The following is a 16,780-nucleotide window of genomic DNA, read 5'->3' on the forward strand; positions in this document are numbered from 1 at the left end:
CAGTGCAAGCCCAACAAACGTATGCACAGCAATCCACATTATAAATGCCAACTTACTTCCGTTACCACAGTGGGTGCAAAACGTAGTGACTTAACCAATCTAAGCCGCAAGCAACCTTAATCTCTCACAAAAGATTTATCACCCCTCATTTCAGAGAATCGCTTCCCCCTTAATCATGAACAGCACACAAATAAGCTTTTCTTCTTCTGTAAAGAATTTGGCGATAATTCTGGACCAACACTTAGACTGGACTGAACACACAACTTCAGTCTGTAGCAAGTCTCAGCATCGCTTTATTTACTGCAGAGATATAAAAAGTACTTTTTTTCTGGCTTAAAAAGAAACTCTTAGAGTCACTAATAACCACCATCCTTGACTAAAATGATCCTGTCATTCAAGGACTTTCATATGGGAGCTGGCGCTGGCTGGAACTATCGATGAATATCTGTGTGCTACACATTTGTGAAAGGCTGAGACACGGATGAAGTGAGAAAGTGGAGCGAACTGGTTGTACACTGAAAGTCGAACACTCCCTATTATAAAAGTTCATTAATTTTCAGTAGCCCAACAACCTTTTTATGCATTAGCAGAACAGCCAACATCATGCATTACCATTTCATTTATTTTCCTAAAGGAAAGTGTTAGTCGCTTCCTTTATTTAAGATCCAACAGTCATTAGTTAATCAGTTGCATCTTACATTGAAATCCTTTTGTTTTGTTTTTCAACATTCACTTACAAGGCTTATGCAAAGGCAATACCCAAAATATTTAAACAACAAATTTAAAACAATTTTCTAAACCAACATCCACTGAATAAAGTTGAATTCCAATACCTGTAATTGAAATTGTAAAAACACGGATAATACCAGAAGACACATCTTTTAGAATAATCTATAAATTAACAATTCCAGAGGACACATGCCATAAATTTTCAGAGGTTAAGTCTATCAAAAGCATTTATAAAAGCACCTGATAACGATTAATTTAACTGAAGATCACGCAGAAAATGATCAGCTTAAGTTCTCACTCGATTATTTACAGTTAAGTAACCAAAGGAAATGGAATTCAGTTTACCAAGAACAGTTACCAACATATTAACCTGAGAGCTCCTTCCTATTTCCAGTAATTACTACACTGTGCCAATACACACGGTACTCAAACAAGAAAAATTCCAGCGTACTATATAACTTCACAGAGTCAGATGTTACAATAAAAGAAAAGACAACCTTTTATCAAAGTACCATGTACAGACTAATCTTGGCTAAAATTACTTAAAATCTACTAACCCCTTGGACCGTTTGTGTCTTTGTACTACTCGTACCACATGTCTCAGGGATGACTACCAGAACAACGGTAGGTTACAGTTCGTGCACTATTTCCACCGAACCAAATCAACTTATTCGTTACCGCCGCTGTCCATATATCTCTCCGTCTTAGGTCAACTTCACAACACAGTTCTACAAGGTTCTAGAACAAGATCCCTTCATCGGCTGAAGCCGAAACCAATCCCCTCGTTTTGAATGACCAAAGTTTCAAAAGTTCCAAAAGTGGCATCACCATCTTACACAAGATGGCTACCATGATGTGCAGTCTTCTTCCTCCGAACTAGCGAAAGTCTATGCATGTGCCTTGCTTCACACAAGCACGCGCCTCTGCTTCCAGCAGCCTCACCAAATTCGTCCACTCTCTAGACGTTACGCTCGCGAAAGCGTCCTGCACCCGCAAAGCCACTTCCCATCCTTGCTCGCGCGCGCTCTCTCTCTCACTCTGGCCTCGTACGCCTCATCCATACCACAAAAGACATTCTTTGAAGACAAACCAGTCAACCGATCCCAGCGGAAATCTCGAACCATCTAACATGGTTCAATTTGTGATAAACGTTTTCTCCACATCACTCTGGCCTATGAACAGTTACTAGGCTGTGTCCCGGTAAGCATAGAGACTATCATACGTTGTGTTTGCTCTATCGTGATCTAAATCATTGCCAGAAATACTCATTCTCCACAAAGTAAACTCCTCTTCGTACCATGACACAACGCTCCCATGTTTCTATCATTTCCTGAAACAGGAACTCGACTTTGGAACGTTCTTCCTCAAAACAGTGCAGAAACTGAAGCCCTTTCCAACTTCAAAAGACAGCTAACGTCTCACCTTCTGTCACAAGAGCTATCTCTTCATATACTTCTCTGCAGCTCACTCTCGTCATCTCTCCCTCTCTCACCACTATTCCTTCTCCCTTCTATCTATTGAAATTCTCATCTTTCCTAACAGATAGTGTCACTATCAAGTCAATCTCTTTCTCTTTCATTGCACGTTCCACATCATAATATACCAAAAAAGGCTTCAACTGGGCTAAAACTATAAAAATCGTTCTTAATACCTCAATTAGATTATCATAATTATTAGAGTCTCTATCATTATTATTGTCATTATCATTTCCAATTCTTAATTTTGTTAATAATGCAATTAATAACTATTTTCATTGTTTTGTAATAACTAGTTAATATCATTATTAATGCCTCTATTATTTTATCATCATTATTACTGTTACTATTATTATGATTGAAAGCTATTATTTTTATTAATAATGCTAATTATTAGTATTGTGAGTATTTTGTAATATTTTCTTATTGTGCTGTTCCTGGTCATTTGTAACAAATTATTTTAATGCCCTAATCTTATCGGGCTGAATAAGCAATAAATCAATGAAAATAAATAATTTTGCTGGCATAGCCCGAAGTCTCACACATATAAATTTTATAGGTAAGCTTGTTAAACCTTACGAGCACCTACTTCCAATGTATGTTCAAATTCCATTCCAAATTTTGTGATTTTTAGATCTACGGAATACATTCAATACCAGTTTTATGTAGGTACGCATTACGATTTGTGACACTTTCCCAGAGGATGTAATTGTAATGTAGGAGAACATATCCGGATTGAAACTTTCACCCAGCATCGGAGTTAGCGCCGTATTGAAATTTGTGACAGATTAAACTGTGTGCCAAACCGGGAATCGAACTCGTAACCTTGCCTTTCGCGCGCTGCTCTCTTTCAGGAGGTTTCAGAATAGCGCACAGTTACTATTTCATCCTGGAAACGATTTATTACGATGTACCTAAGACATTTGTCCATAAAATTCTTCCTTCCGGAAGTGTTAATTCCGTTACGAAGGCAGGAGAATTTCTGTGTACTTAGGAGACAGCTGCAGTGAGAAATGAAGCTGTGAGGCCGTGTCTTGAGTCGCGCCTACCTCCTCAGTCGGTAAAAGCACTGTCCACCAGAAACGAGATTCAAGCTTCGACTTCGTGTGCAACACTAACTTTTGCTCTGCCAGGAAATTTCTGTGGCATTACGGTTTGCAGATGCTGATCATCTCCTAGAATTTCTAGAACTTATACTACAAAGATTCTCCGTTTTATACCAGGTAGCTCAAATAGTTTGTATCATAGATAGGTACATATGTGGGCTGAAACTTGAATAGTAGCAACTATTTATTTACAACTTGTACAAAATAGATACGTGTTTCTAAGTTTCACTGACCTTCGAAATAGTCACCAGCATTGTGTATAGCCCGTTGCCAGCGAAGTGGAAGTCGTGGGATACTCTTAGCAGTGCCAGTTGTGTTGACAGTTCGAGCGGCGCGATCTATTGCCCGACGAATTTGTAGCAGTTCTGAAGCGAATGCCGTGAGTGTTTCCTTCAGTTTAGAAATCGAGTTCAACTCACGAGACCTTAAGTAGGGGAGTGCAGTATGTGGTATAGCACTTAGTAGCTCCATCAGTCAAACAAATCAGTAACAGCTTGCACTGTACCTGCTTGAGCATTGTCCTGCAAAATGATGGTCAGGTCCTGAAGAAAGTATCATCACTTCTGTCTCTAAGCTGGTCGTGGGTTGTGTTCCAAAAGTGAACAGCATAGCGACAGAAGTGATGATACTTTCTGCAGGAACTGACCATCATTTTGCAGGACAATGTTCAAGCACGTACAGTGCAAGCTGTTACTGATTAGTTTTTTTTAATAATTCAAACAATTATAATCATAATCTACTAGTTATAAGCTACACTGAAGCGCCAAGGAAACTGGTGTAGGCATGTGTATTCAAAACAGAGATACGTGTCCGCGTCTCGTGGTCTTGCGATAGCGTTCTCGCTTCCCACGCACGGGGTCCCGGGTTCGATTCCCGGCGGGGTCAGTGATTTTCTCTGCTTCGAGATGACTGGGTTCATCATTTCATCCTCATTCACACGCAAGTCGCCGTAGGGGCGTTAAAGAACTGGTGGAGTGGCGGCCGAACCGCCCCGCGTGGGGTCTCCCGGCCACCAATGCCATACGCTCATTACTACTACAGAGATACGTAACCAGGCAGAATACTACGCTGCGGTCGGCAGCGCCTATATAAGACAACAAGTGTCTGGCACAGTACACGACATGGTATACAGGCAGGAGTACCCCAAGGAAGTATCCTAGGGCCCTTACTGTTTAACCTCTACATCAACGACCTCCCAGCTACACATAACACGACGGTAGCTATCTACGCGGATGACACTGCCATCCTTGCGCAAGATTGGAAGCCGTCTAACATTAACTCACGACTACAGACCGCACTCAGAACGGCGGAGCCTTGGCTGGTGAAATGGCGTGTTAGAGTAAACGTCGACAAGTGCGAGGCCGTTCTGTTCACTAGAAGACCGAAGCAACTGCGCAAACATCAGCACTGCAACCCAATAACACTACACACACGCCCAATACGTTTAAGCGAGAAGGTCAAATACCTCGGTGTCTGGCTGGACAGGAAACTACTCTGGGGGGACCACATTCAACACGTGACCAACAAAGCTAACGCGAGGCTCAAACAACTCTACCCTATGCTTAACAGGCGTAGCACACTGAACAGGAGGGTGTCTAGGTCCATGTACATGACACTTATTAGACCCCTGATGACGTACGCAGCCCCTGTCTGGGGATACGCTGCGCCAACTCGCCTGCGCCGTCTGCAGCTCATACAGAACAAGGTACTCAAAATCATAAGCAACGCTCCGCGCTACACACGCATCGCGGACCTTCACCGGGAATACCGGCTAGATACTATCTTGCAGGTATTCCAAAAACTCTCCACACGACTGTACAATAACACGAGACACTCGCGCAACCCGTTTATCCTTTCTCTGGGTAACTGCGACCACAACCATAGATGGAAGCATAACAGACCAAAGACATTACTGGCTAGGAACTGAACATCTATGGTCTATAGAACGCTAACACGACAGTACTGGCGAGCCCCTGCAACACAGTTATTACTGGAAACCCAGATGTGCGACTAGCCGAAAAACAGGCAACCGCAGGGAAACCGTACTGTACACAGCACGCAAACCAGCCACACACACACCCCTACACAGTCCGTGAGCCGATCTATGACCGATCGCCCACTAATCCACAACGACCTTGAACTGTTGCAGGGACGCAGCAACTGCAGCAAGCGCCGCAACAAGCTCCAACAACGACAAAGGTAACGATGCACGATACCTCGAACTAACACAACCACACTTTGCATGCACTGTCGCAGATAGCAAGCCGCTACTGCCCTTACTACCCGTCCTACTGTCGCAGAGGTTTTTTTCCCTTGGCTCTTGCCTTGGCACTTTTGTTCCTCTGCCCTTACAACCGCTACCCTTCAATCGTTTTCGACCACTTCTATCTCCTGATGGACCATGTTAATGAGTAGTCTTACCCAGACGCATGGACAACATCACAGCCCGCATCCTGTGACGCCTGATTCAAAAACTAACATGTTTACGGAGCTGACAGTAGAACTTTTGGTTTGGTCACCACGTTGGTGTGGGCGTGGAGGGGCCCCATCCTTTGTGGTGGCACAGTTGTTATTTCGGTTGCTGCTGTTACAATGGGAGGTTATCAAGATACAAGTGAGTTTGAATGTGGTGTTATAGTCGGTGCGCGATCGATGAGACGCAGCATCTCCGAGATAGCGATAAAGTGGGGATTTCCCCCGATACGTCAAGATACGACTCTGACAGGCGACGCGTCCGTAGGCATCCTGTCTGGTCACCTGCATCCATTTATGTCCATTGCGCATTCCGACGGACTTGGGAAATTACAGCAGGACAATGAGACACCTAACACGACCAGGATTGCTACAGGAAAACTTTTCTGAGTTTAAACATTTCCGCTGGCCACCAAATTCCTGAGATATAAACATTATTGAGCATATTTTGGATGGCTTGCAACGTGCTTTTCAGGTGAGATCTCCACCCACTCTCACTCTTACGGAGCTATGGACAGCTCTGCAGGATTCGTGGTGTCAGTTCCCTCCAGCACTACTTCAGGCATTAGTCGAGTCCATGCTACGTCATGATGCAGCACTTCTGCGCGCTCGCGGGGGCCCTACACAGTATCAGGCAGGTGTACCTGTTTCTTTGGCTCTTCGGTGTATAAGCTTATATTAAAGCTGTAGCACAGTAAATCAGGTATTACAGATCGAAACTGTGTATGTGTTTTGAAGCGACTTAATTCACGGTGTGCAGATTATCCACACTATGTCCATTCGTTATTTACGAATGACAGCATTTACTGACTTCCAACAAACTTTACATACAATTTCAGACCTTCACGGATCTTTTTCTCGGTGACACATCCCACAAAACAAAAAAAGGAAAGAAGTTTATTGTTTGCTACATTTCCGCTTGTAACGGAACTGAAATGATGGTGGGCTGACAGTAATTTGGAGCCCGCGCGTCGGAAACGGGCGCGCTGGTGTGAGACTGCCAGGGAGTGCACCCTGATGCCATCTATTGGCGAAACTGAGAATTAGCGCTGTCTCAGACAATGCGCTGAACTCTCGGAGTCAAATGTATTCTTTTTGATGGTAATTATAAGCTATTACTGTATGATTTAATGTTATAAAGCGCTAGTAGTAAATTATTATGACTGGTATGAACTCCAGGGTAATAAATGTAAATATTCTTAAATACTAAATGATTTCGGTAAAAAGGTGGTAGGGGAACGCCCCCACTCTTGGTGATACGAGCATAGCTAGAGGTAGCTGGAGACACAGGGACTGAACAATGGAATGGCCTGGGGGGTGTTGACGTGAGTGGACGTGCGTAACTGTGCTCACGCAAAAGTGATTGTGCAGCAGCGAAGAGGCGAATATCGTCGCCGTTTGTGGAGTGGAACGCGACGAATGGTTGTCGAAGCCGTCTCTATGCCACTGGGGCTGAGTGTAAGAGTTCCTGCGCCCAGATTCTATGGCGGACGCGCAGTAGCTTATACGAGTGCTACAGCTCGTAGTTCCAGCCGCCATTAAGGGCACGAGGCGTGAAGAGGAAGAGCTGCGTTAGCCACATGCATATCACCACCAGCACCGACACGTCTACCCAAGGCAAGACTGCTTGAAATTGTTAAGTCGAACTTTGTATACATGTAAAAGGAGAATACCAGTTTTCTTTTGTGCAAGTGCAGAAGACAGAATATAGTAATGAGCAAAATTACGACGCATGTTGTTCCTTGTAAAGTGTAGTAACCTGAAACATAGTGTAGTGAAATCAGACTGAGGCCACCATCGCCTCTTTCATTTACAATTCTTTTGGTTGTAGAATACTTTAGCGTTTAAGAATGTAGAAAAGGGCAATGGTCACACCAGAATGAGTCGCCTATTTATAGTTACTTAAATTTTTCTGAATAACCTTTCAAGTAAAGTCACTTAACTAATTCTATAGCAATTGTCCAAGAGTAATATCCCAAAATCATTAAATAAGTTGAAGGGTAGAAGTTTGTTAACCTAAGTTGCTTAAATTGTCTTGGTGGTAACTACCAAGCCAACTCACAGAAATTGAGAGAGTATTTGCTTTGTAGAATCACCTAGAATGATCAGAAATAGTAATATTCAGAATTAAGTTTAAAATTCAACTCAAGCCGTTTCACTTTGAAACGAGCCAAAAAATTGATTTATTCTTTTGCTCCTTCAGAGCTGGCGACCGTAGTTATAAGTATTTTCAGGAGGATTCGACGGTAAGTCTGCTGCTCTCGTCGTGCTGATAGGATTACCCACTGCTGCTAGCAGTGGTGATTGGATGCATAAGCTCACTACCAAGTTAAGTGGGTCAGGTAGGCAGTGTTACCGTGTGAACTGTAGGGCACTGTAGGCCGTGGATCGAACCTGTTCAATCACCACAGCTCTTTGGGAAATAGTCCGGTTAGGAGTGTACTAATCATTAGGTAAATACTGGCGAGTAACAGTCAAAAATGTATACGCAAGTGAATTTAGCAAGGTCCATGTAGCACCTAGTTAATGTGGTGTAATGGCGAGGGTAGGAGTGGAGTAAAAGTGAGCTGAGCTTGTGGCAGCTGTGCTGTCTTCAAAGATTAATAACGCCAGAATTCACTGCTAACTTTTACCATTAGGGCTGAGCTATTTACGGTTAAAATACGTAGCAGTAAGCGCAAAGGCGTGACAGCTACAAGTCCGTATTGGCTTTATACATACGGAAGTAGGAAGCGGGTCATTCTGTCAGTGGAGGGGTTAAAACAACGGAGTCACATGAGAACATACCCCATTTACTAATGGAAAGATTCGGCGGTTCGGTCGCATGTGGCGACCGTGACAGGACTTACCAATTTTGTAGAACAATGGCTGCAATAAAAGTGTTTTATATAAACTTGTAGTGTCAAGAAAATTTTAAATTTTAAATTCTGTTGTAGACAAATATACCACAATTGGTAAGTTCAAGACGACAACCTGCAAAGCAGCAAAAGAAAGTCCAATAGTAGGAGTTAAACAAGTAATACTTGGTTTAATAAACATTTCTATTAGGCACGAAATACAGCAACATAAGATGGAGTCGAATAGTAACGAGCAAGACGAGAACATTACAAGGTCAGACCCAGAATTAGGGACCATAGATACTGTTGTAGGGTTGGAAAATCCTATAGATGAATCCACACCCACAAAACAGGAGGAACGGGAAGTGAAACCAAAGGTAGTGAAAAGTGAACCCAATGTATCTGTGGATGCAAGTCACAAGGGAGAGGATATGGAATTAACAAGTTTGTTAAATAGTATGATGGCGCAAATTCGAGAAGGGAATGCTAGTTTGAAAGCAGAAATGGCTAGTCATATATCCCAACTGGATGAAAACCTATCTGGTAAAATAAAAGCCAATTTAGATATTTTGAATACGCAAAGCCAACGTATCACAGAGGTAAACAAATCAGTAAATAGCATTAGGGCTGAAATAACAAATGTTCAGAGAAAAGTCACAGAAATAGAGAAAAGATTTGATACCGAAATTCAGAAAATAGAGAAATCAGTGGAACCTTTGGTTAGTGAAAAATTAGAACCGATAATTGAAAGTAAATTACAGGTGATAGTACCAGTTGTAAAGAAAGAGATTGTTAAAGAAACGGCAGCTGATATTGAAACACTGCGCAATACCATGTTGAGTTTTGATGCATGTGTGCAGGAGCAGGAAAATACATTGCGTAATGAGATAAAATTGTTAAGTCAGCAAGTTCAGAATCAGACGTTTCTTAACTGTAGTGGTATCCCATTGGTAATACAAAAATCGGAAATACTGAGTAGGGAGGAAAAATACGATCCTCAAAAGAAACAAGGTGGATGGCATCCAATGGATTTTATAAAAAATTGTGAACGTGTCTTACCAACAGACATGTCGGATAAAGAAAAAATTAATTTAGTAATAGACGTTTTAGCAGGTCAGGCTAAACGTTGGGGATTGAATTTGGATATCGACAATTTGAAGTTTACAGACTTCAAAGAAAAGTTCCTTGAGGAATTCTGGGGCACACAACAGAGAGATAGGTTGTGGAGAGAATTCGTTGTCGCCAGAATGCCAGAACATGGGCGTGGGCTCATGAAAGAATACTGTGAAGGATGGTTCAAGCGTTTGGAGTATCTTAAAGGTCGTAGATCAGAATCGGAGATAGTGTGGGAGTTGTGGAAAAAGCTACCTGACGATTCAAAGCGTTATGTAGGAGGCACTCATCGAACATTCGATGAATTTTTAGAAAAAATCGAGAATGAAGATAGGTGGCGTGAAACTAGAGAGTTTCGAGGTTTCAGAAATCAGAATGGAATAGTAAAAGGTGGTAGGAATGAACCGCAAATTAACATGATGAGAGGAAGAGGTCGAGGAGGTAACTCTCAGCGAGGGAGAGGACACTATCAGGGAAACGGGATGCATTATCAAAATCAGGAAAACTAAATGCCGCGCAGGTCAAGGGCCTAACGCGCGCGGAAAGAAAGAAATGGCCCAAAAATAGGGAAGATCGGAGTAGTCAGTACTATAGTAGGATAGTGCGTCGTTCGCCTGAAGAGCAGTTACATAAACGAAACTTTGCGAAGTATAATGCAGGGATACAAACAGAGGAGAGAGAGCAGGGAGGAATTATTAAGGGAAATGAAGTAGGAAAAGAATATCGGTCGGATGTGAAGGTCACGTGAATGAAATAAGTACAATTCGAGGTCAGAGAGACGAATTGATGAAGGAAGAGTCAGAGAAGGCGTTGTTTGTCGGTAGGGATGGCAACTGTGCAGAGAGGCAGGGGCAAGGTAGGAGTGATGTGACTTATGGTAAAAGGTTCGTACGAATAGTCGACGAATCGCATCGAGAAGTAATTAAAGAGGAAAGGGTGGATAAGAAAAAGGGGCATAGTGCAGAGACGCATGTCGGTTCAGAAATTACCTCGTATGCAGAATATGTACATCAGCTCAAAAGCCAGCCAGCACAATTAGAAAGATCTTCCACTCAAGTGATTAATTTGGACCCGAATATGACAGTGTTAGAGAGCCATACCGATTATGATGTGTACCTAGTGACAGCAAGAGTACATGACTGTGATGAAGATTCTTTTAGAGAAATTAGAGAAAGTGTATCTAACCAAGAGAAAGAGTGTTGTGATCCCTGTAGTACTGAAGCAAATGAGTTGAGTGAGACTGGAATTCCATTAGTAGGGGAAAATTATGAAAGTAAGAGTGGCGAATGCACTATCCAACAAAGGGAAAGTAGAGAAAGGGATTATAATTTGCGAGAATTATTTGAATCCGAAGAAGGTCATATTTCTATGGAGGAGGAATTATCGTCAGAATCATCAGAAAGCATCCAGGGAGAAAAAGAAGTAGAGGAAGTTTCCGATTCTGCAACCGAGAGTTCAGGCATGACAGATTCGAATGAGAACGAGATGGCATTAAAGAGCCTAGACGAAGGACTATTGGAAAAAGTGGTGAAAGAATTTAGGATGAAAAGGAGAAAGAAACCTCCAGATGGAATGGTCAGTATAAAAACCGGAAAAATAATATGGCAAGACTTGGCGGTGGAAAAGGATTTATTATGGGAAGATAAAGAAAGTATGAAAGAGGACAATAGGATGCAAACAATCCTACCCATTAATATATGTGGATACGATTTATATGTATTGTTGGATACGGGTGCTCAAATAAGTGCTATTTCGCACGCATTTTTTGAGATGATCAAAGAGCAACGAGGAGTAGTCATGATGCCAGTAACAGGTGTTAAAGTGATAGGGGCGACAGGGAAATGTAGTAAACCTGTTAAACATCAAGTGATGATGGAATTTAAGATAAAAAACAAGCTATTTTCGAATGCATTTTTAGTAGTTCCAGAGCTCAGTGCCGAGATCATTTTAGGCATTGACTGGTTAATAAAACAGAAAGTAATTATAGATTGTGACAAAGGGATAATAGTTTGTAAAGTTGATAGTGCGGTATTAGAAATACCATTTGAATCATCTAGAGTAATGGAAGAGAACCAGCTGAGATGGGTAGAATTTATAGATGATCATAATTCAGGAATAGGTCAAAAATTTGATTGGTTTCTCGTGAGGCAGATAGTTGAAGATGGAAATAAGGAGACACTCCTTCGAAATGTAGTGGATAAAACGGAAGGACTATCTGATGCCCAAAGGGGGGATCTATGGCAAATTCTGAAAGAAAATCAGGAGGTATTTTCGGACAAACCGGGACGAGTGATAAATTATGAGTACTGCATGGAGCTAGAGGAGCATGAACCTTTCTTTAAACCACCATATAATGTACCCTTGTCTAAGAAAGAAGCAGTTCAAAAAGAAATAGATAAAATGGTTTCATGTGGGGTCATTGAACGGAGTTCTAGCCCATATAATAACCCACTGGTGATAGTAGGTAAGAAGGATGGAAGTGTACGAATAGTGATAGATGCTCGTACTCTGAATAAAGTAGTGAAGAGGGAGTTGGATCGTCCAGAGAACATAGATAATTTATTGCAGAAGTTTAATGGTGTAAAGTACATGACTAGTTTAGACCTAACTGCAGGATACTGGCAAATCCCATTAAGTGAGGAGTCTAGGAAGTACACGGCATTTTTATTCAATGGCAAATGCTACCATTTCACAGTGGTACCATTTGGCCTAAATACTTCAGTTTCAGTGTTCATTCGGGCTTTAGACAAGATTTTAGGGAGTGAACTTAGTTCGCTAATCACGGTTTATGTAGATGATCTGTTAATTGCTACAAGGACATGGGAAGAGCACATAGAGTTATGTGACAGGGTGTTCAAAGCTTTAATTAAAGGAGGAATGACCCTGAACCTGAAAAAATGCGAGTTTGTGAAGAAAGAAATAAAGTTTTTAGGTCACATAGTAACACCAGAGGGAATTGAAAAGGATCCCGATAAAGTCAAAGCAATAAGAAATTGTCCGGCTCCCAAGAATAAAAAACAACTAAAGTCGTTTATAGGACTTTGTTCCTTTTATCGTAAGTATGTGGATGATCAGGTGTTCAATAGCCCACATCTGAACAACCTACTTAAGAAGAACAGTGTGTATATGTGGACTGAGGAATGTGAAACAGCATTCAACCAGCTAAAAGACAATTTGGCTAAAAACATAAAGTTATGGCACCCTGACCTGTGTGAACCATTCCACATGGCAACAGATAGTTCAGATTATGGATTGGGAGTATCCATATTTCAGGAGGTAATGATAGATGGGGAAAAAACTCATAGACAAATAGCATTTGCGAGTAGAACCATGTCTAAGTACGAAAGAAACTATACGGTTTCAGAGAAGGAGGCTTTAGCTATAGTATGGGGTTTTAGGAAATTTCAACTTTTCTTATGGGGGCATAAGACTGTGGTCCATACAGACCACAAAGCTTTAATATTCTTGAAGGACTGCAGATTGTTACATAACAGGTTGACCAGATGGGCGCTGTTTTTACAACAATTTGATATAGAGATCAAGTATGTTAAAGGGAAAGAACATGCAGTACCGGATGCTTTGTCGAGATTACCGGAAGGATGTGAGGCACTAGAAAGTGTAAAGAATAGGGAAGATGTTTTTGAGGTGAATTACTTCAAAAAAGCGGAAGGAAGAGAAAAAATTAGGGAAATATGTCGGAATATGCGAAGATATCAAAGTGATGATGATGCACTCAAATCGGTAAAGGTCAAGTTTGACAATCCGGACGCAACTAACATAAGGGCTTCATATAAAATACACAAAGGTGTACTGTATCTTCAAAGATTAAATAATCCAGGGAAGTGGAGAGTATGTTGGCCGGAACAACACACTGAAGTGCTGATAGATTATGTTCACTTGGCATATGGCCATTGTGGTGCACGGAAGTGTACCGATAAGTTAGATGAATGCATTACCTTTAACAACATGGCACGAAGGGTAGCACAGAGGATAAGATCTTGTGATCTATGCCAAAAGGCGAAAGTAACAAATGCAACTAATCAAGGGCCCATGCAATCAATAAAACCTGATGAAGTATTAGAAATAGTAGCAGTAGATATCTTTGGACCATTACCGAAAACCATGGGGGGTTTTGTGTACATATTTGTAGCAGTTGAACTTTTCTCAAAGTATATAAAGCTATATCCCTTGAGAAAAGCTACTGCCAGAGCTGTGTATGATAAAATGGTGTGTGATTATTTTGTGAAAGTAGGGAAGCCAAAGAGTATACTATCAGATAATGGTGTTCAGTTTTCCTCAAAAATGTGGAAGGATGGGATAACTGAGAAACAGGTAGAAGTGGTCCATATCTCAGCTTATCACCCATCAAGCAATCCGGCAGAAAGATATATGCGTGAGATAGGTCGGTTATTTAGGACGTACTGCCATAGTAACCACAAGAAGTGGGGCATGTATGTGAGTGAATTCGAAGAAATCATGAATTCATTAACAAACGAGAGCACTGGATTTACTCCAGAAGAAATCCTGAAAAAGACGAGAAGTAAAAGTCTAGTAGAAGACCTACTAGAATTTCCAGATAGAGTTGAATTAGATTATGATAGTAAAAAGAACTTAGTAAAAGACAAGATGAGAAAACAAGCAGATGCGAGAATTCGTCGTCATGACGAAAAAGTAAGGAATCCTAAATTCAAAATAGGTGATCTCGTTCTTGTAAAAACACATGAAAAGTCAAGTGAAATTAATAACGAGATCAGCAAATTTAAATATATATATAATGGACCATTTAAAATAGTGTCCATACCCAATGTGAATGCTTATTATTTAGAGTACCCATTAACAGGCAAACACCTGGGAGTAAGAAACATAGTGGATCTCAAAAGGTATGAGCCACGAATTCTACCAGATTGAAATTAAATATATAAATAAATATTAAAGTAAACCAATATGTAAATAGTTTTGTTTCTTTTGTTCTATGTGAAAGGTAAATGTTCACTAAAATATGTTGCAGTATTCTAATGAAACTTCTAGTTTAAGTAGAGACTAAACAGACTGGGAAAGACTGAGCTTCTAAGAAAGCCTTAATAGATGTGTAAATAAGTGTTGTGGAAGAGGTAGAAAAGTGAGGAAGTAAAGTGAAAACGACGGGCTATAAAGTAATAGGCGCATAACGTGTGTTTTACTTGCCTGAGATAAAAGAAGTGTATTTAAAATTTTTGTAAAAAAGATGTTTAAAGTGTACTGTGTTTAGATGTAAGAAAATTGTAAAGAATATATGTAAATCATTTATGTAATGTTTAGCAGGAAAGATAGAAAGAATTGGTGTTTAATTTTAAATAAGTAATATAAGTACCGAGGTGTATCAGTAAGAAAGGGAAACCCTTGGTAAAAAGCTTAACGAAAATTTCAGATTCATTATAGGAGAGACTTCTTATTGAATTATCACTGTTAGATTCTTCAATAAGAAGTGGGGCATGTGTAACGGAACTGAAATGATGGTGGGCTGACAGTAATTTGGAGCCCGCGCGTCGGAAACGGGCGCGCTGGTGTGAGACTGCCAGGGAGTGCACCCTGATGCCATCTATTGGCGAAACTGAGAATTAGCGCTGTCTCAGACAATGCGCTGAACTCTCGGAGTCAAATGTATTCTTTTTGATGGTAATTATAAGCTATTACTGTATGATTTAATGTTATAAAGCGCTAGTAGTAAATTATTATGACTGGTATGAACTCCAGGGTAATAAATGTAAATATTCTTAAATACTAAATGATTTCGGTAAAAAGGTGGTAGGGGAACGCCCCCACTCTTGGTGATACGAGCATAGCTAGAGGTAGCTGGAGACACAGGGACTGAACAATGGAATGGCCTGGGGGGTGTTGACGTGAGTGGACGTGCGTAACTGTGCTCACGCAAAAGTGATTGTGCAGCAGCGAAGAGGCGAATATCGTCGCCGTTTGTGGAGTGGAACGCGACGAATGGTTGTCGAAGCCGTCTCTATGCCACTGGGGCTGAGTGTAAGAGTTCCTGCGCCCAGATTCTATGGCGGACGCGCAGTAGCTTATACGAGTGCTACAGCTCGTAGTTCCAGCCGCCATTAAGGGCACGAGGCGTGAAGAGGAAGAGCTGCGTTAGCCACATGCATATCACCACCAGCACCGACACGTCTACCCAAGGCAAGACTGCTTGAAATTGTTAAGTCGAACTTTGTATACATGTAAAAGGAGAATGTTTTCTTTTGTGCAAGTGCAGAAGACAGAATATAGTAATGAGCAAAATTACGACGCATGTTGTTCCTTGTAAAGTGTAGTAACCTGAAACATAGTGTAGTGAAATCAGACTGAGGCCACCATCGCCTCTTTCATTTACAATTCTTTTGGTTGTAGAATACTTTAGCGTTTAAGAATGTAGAAAAGGGCAATGGTCACACCAGAATGAGTCGCCTATTTATAGTTACTTAAATTTTTCTGAATAACCTTTCAAGTAAAGTCACTTAACTAATTCTATAGCAATTGTCCAAGAGTAATATCCCAAAATCATTAAATAAGTTGAAGGGTAGAAGTTTGTTAACCTAAGTTGCTTAAATTGTCTTGGTGGTAACTACCAAGCCAACTCACAGAAATTGAGAGAGTATTTGCTTTGTAGAATCACCTAGAATGATCAGAAATAGTAATATTCAGAATTAAGTTTAAAATTCAACTCAAGCCGTTTCACTTTGAAACGAGCCAAAAAATTGATTTATTCTTTTGCTCCTTCAGAGCTGGCGACCGTAGTTATAAGTATTTTCAGGAGGATTCGACGGTAAGTCTGCTGCTCTCGTCGTGCTGATAGGATTACCCACTGCTGCTAGCAGTGGTGATTGGATACATAAGCTCACTACCAAGTTAAGTGGGTCAGGTAGGCAGTGTTACCGTGTGAACTGTAGGGCACTGTAGGCCGTGGATCGAACCTGTTCAATCACCACAGCTCTTTGGGAAATAGTCCGGTTAGGAGTGTACTAATCATTAGGTAAATACTGGCGAGTAACAGTCAAAAATGTATACGCAAGTGAAT

The sequence above is a fragment of the Schistocerca piceifrons genome, chromosome 2 (assembly GCF_021461385.2).
Source record: "Schistocerca piceifrons isolate TAMUIC-IGC-003096 chromosome 2, iqSchPice1.1, whole genome shotgun sequence".
Taxonomy (NCBI): Eukaryota; Metazoa; Arthropoda; class Insecta; order Orthoptera; family Acrididae; genus Schistocerca; species Schistocerca piceifrons.